Raw genomic sequence first — 3,759 nt, 5'->3', positions numbered from 1 at the left:
GCAGCCGGCTATAGCGGACGTTGTTTGCTTGGTTATCGGTCTAGGGGCAGCCAGTAGGGAGTAAAGGCCTTCCTTAGTAGTGTTTGCTTCGCCATACAGTCTAGTTAGTTGGTTAGTTGCTTTTCTTTCTTTCATCCTTTTGTTTATTTTATTTATATAGCAACTTAGTAAATTAGATGTTTATCCGTTAGTTGCAGTCAGTTAGTTTATTACTTCTAGTCCGTCTGTTTGTCGGTCAGTCGGTCGGTCGGTCGGTCGGTCGGTCGGTCGGTCGGTCGGTTGGTGGTGGTGGTAGTGGTAGTAGTAGTAGTAGTATCTAACCCTAAACCCTAGAGTAACCCTCCCTCTTTTGTTTTTCGGGGTTGTTAGGGGGAGAAACCCTAGGGGTTGGAACCCTAGGGTTACTTTTTTTTTTAAGGGTAAGGGTAAGAACCAACCAATCACCGCCGCAGCCCTGTCCCAGACAATCCTGTCCTAAAAATCACCGCCTGGTCCGAGCGCCCCCCGCTAAAACCCCGCGCAATTAGGTCCCAATTGTCGCTGAATAACGCCTAGGTCCAGCCTACTATACAGGCGACAGCTAATCAGCCCTGCCTAGTAGTAACTTATACTATATTAGCAGCCAGCCTAATAGTCCGGCCTACTGTACGGGTGACAGCTAATTAGCCCTACCTAGTAGTAACTTACACTATATAGGCAGCCGGCCCGGCTGCTAATTCAGTTAAGGCGGGTGGTTATATTTAGGCTGTTACTAACTCTACAGCCTGGAGCTAGCTGCTAATTTAGCTATATAGGCAGTTGTCTCTAGGCTGTTAATAATACTATAATAGTTAATTAGGCCTACCTGGTTCTTAATTACACTATACAAGCAGCCAGCCTAGTAGTCCAGCCTATTATACTAGTAATAGTTAATCAGCCTTACCTGGTTGTTAGTTGTACTATATAGTTAGCCAACCTAATAATCCAGCCTACTATATTGTTAATAGTTAATTAGCCCTACCTAGTAGTTAATTAAGATTTACAACTAGCCTAGTAGTTGATTATATTTTATAAGTAACAGCCTAGTAGTCTATATAACGGTATTAGTAATAGCTGATTAGGCCTACTAAGTAGTTACTTATACTATATATATAACCAGCCTGGTGGTTAATTATACTCTTTAGGTGACAGCCTAGTAGTCTATATAACAGTATTAGTAATACTTAATCAGCCCTACTAAGTAGTTACTTATACTATATATACAACCGGCCTAGTAGTTAATTACACTCTTTAGGTGACAGCCTAGCGGTCTATATAACGGTATTAGTAATAGTTAATTAGCCCTACCTGGTGTTTATATACACTATATATACAACCGGCCTGGTAGTTAATTACACTTTACAGGTAACAACCTAGTAGTCTATACAACCGTGTTAGTAGTACCTAATCAGGCCTACTAAGTAGTTATATATACTGTATTTACAGCCGGCCTGGTGGTTAATTACACTCTATAGGTGACATCCTAGCGGTCTATATAGTAGTATTAGTAATAGCTAATCAGCCCTGCCTGGTGGTTATATATACTATATATACAACCGGCCTAGTGGTTGATTATACTTTTTAGGTAACAGCCTAGCAGTCTATATAACTGTATTAGTAATACCTAATTAGGCCTACTAAGTAGTTATATATACTGTATTTACAGCCAGCCTGGTAGTTAATTATACTTTATATGTAACAGCCTAGCGGCCTATATAACGGTATTAGTAATAGCTGATCAGCCCTACCTGGTGGTTATATACACTATATATACAACCGGCCTAGTGGTTGATTATACTTTCTAGGTGACAGCCTAGCGGTCTATACAACCGTATTAGTAATACCTAATCAGGCCTACTAAGTAGTTATATACACTGTATTTACAGCCGGCCTAGTAGTTAATTATACTTTATAGGTGACAACCTAGTGGTCTATATAACTGTATTAGTAATACCTAATTAGGCCTACTAAGTGGTTATATATACTGTATTATAGTCAGCCTGGTGGTTGATTATACTTTATAGGTAATAGTATAGTGGTCTAGCCTACTATAGTAGTAACAGCTAATTAGCCCTGCCTAGTAGTTACTTATACTATCTTTACAGCCAGCCTATTAGTTGATTATACTCTATAGCTAAAAGCCTGGTGGTCTATTTAACTGTATTAGTAATAGCTGATCAGCCCTACTAAGTAGTTACTTATACTAAACAGCAGCTTAGCCTGGTGGTTAAGTTAGTATAGAGGGAGGGCCTCTATGCTAATTAGTATGCCGTTAGCTGCAGACCGCCCCACCTGGGTGCGCTGTAAACTGCGCTAGCCCTATACTGGCGCTGCGCCCCGTACTGTGCTAGCCGCGTGCCGCCCTGCGTATTAGGGTAAGGGAGATATATTGTTAGCTTAGAACTAGTAAACAGCAACTTTATATTGTTGGCGTTATTAACGATAAGAAGCTAGCTGCTAACGTCGTTACGTTCTAGTGTAGTTTTAACTAAGCCTTTAACGTCTGCTTGGTTATTATTATTAATGCCTTAGATATTAAGCGTGTGGCTGATCTTATAATATATATTCTCGAATATAGCTATATCTACAGCCGGCATCTAGAACACTAAGTAGTCTAGGTGTATATTACAAACGTAATAGGCGACTTTAATAGCAACCTATATCTTCTTAATCCCTTTAAGGCCTACAACTATAGTCCTCTAACAGGCGTCTTTATTAACACTTAAGGGGGCCTTATAGAGGAGTTATATTAACACCTCGTTTCTACTGATGAAGTTTTTATTTCGCCTAAATAGGACGAGAAAATAGTGTTTCCGATATACTAGGGGGTATTAGACCTTTAGCTAACTAAAAGTATGCTTAACTTATAATTCTCTAGCTTATCTAGGTTGCTTGACGCTAACTGTAGGATGGTGTATAAAAGCTTTTTTACGTATGCTGCTGCTGTTGCTACTACGTATAATTGCCACCGCTTGTTCTTATATACGTCTATATAGTTGTAGATACTACAGATGATAATATAATGGAAGTTGTTTATTAGGCCGGCTGCCTCTATCTTAAAATATAAGACGCCTCCTAGCTCCTAACTATATTAATTATACGTCGGTCCGTCCTTTATCACCTGGTTCCTAAATGTAATGTTGCTAAAAAATAGTGTTAGGTTTATCGTTACGTGTATATCTCTATCTATTATGTCTTCTAGGCGGCATTTTATATATATAGCTCGGCTAATATATAGTGATGATGCGTTATAGAGTCTATCTTGATGAGGGCCTAGGGAAGTAAATATAGGGAGGTCTAAAAACTTAGAAAGGCACCAAGAAACTTACATTATCTCTAGAAGATGGTTTGCTTGTAATTTAGCGAGACCGTTTAGTAGTATCGCTAGTAGCGTGTTTAGGCTGCCTATATAAAGGATACAACTATTGGTTTTAGTCTTGCTGAAGTTATACTAGATTACTCTATTATACTACCCTGCCGGTTGGCTGATAACGACGTCGCTAAGCCGGATATTAATGTCGCTATTAAGGTCTAAGATACCACTACTAATGCCGATAAGGATGCCGAACCGTAGTAAGGGGAAGCTGGTTCTTATATAGCTAGCCACTATAGCTGTTTGGTTTATACCTATCTAGCCGGCAGGTAGATAGGTAGCAACGATATTATAAATACCGATGCAGCTAAAGGAGTAGATATTAGTATTAGATAGCTGAGACGAGAGGTTGGCGAAAGTTTCGTTTA

This window comes from Colletotrichum jinshuiense, chromosome 13, assembly GCF_051148585.1.
Source record: "Colletotrichum jinshuiense chromosome 13, complete sequence".
In the NCBI taxonomy this organism is placed as follows: domain Eukaryota; kingdom Fungi; phylum Ascomycota; class Sordariomycetes; order Glomerellales; family Glomerellaceae; genus Colletotrichum; species Colletotrichum jinshuiense.
This window is presented reverse-complemented; position numbering follows the sequence as displayed.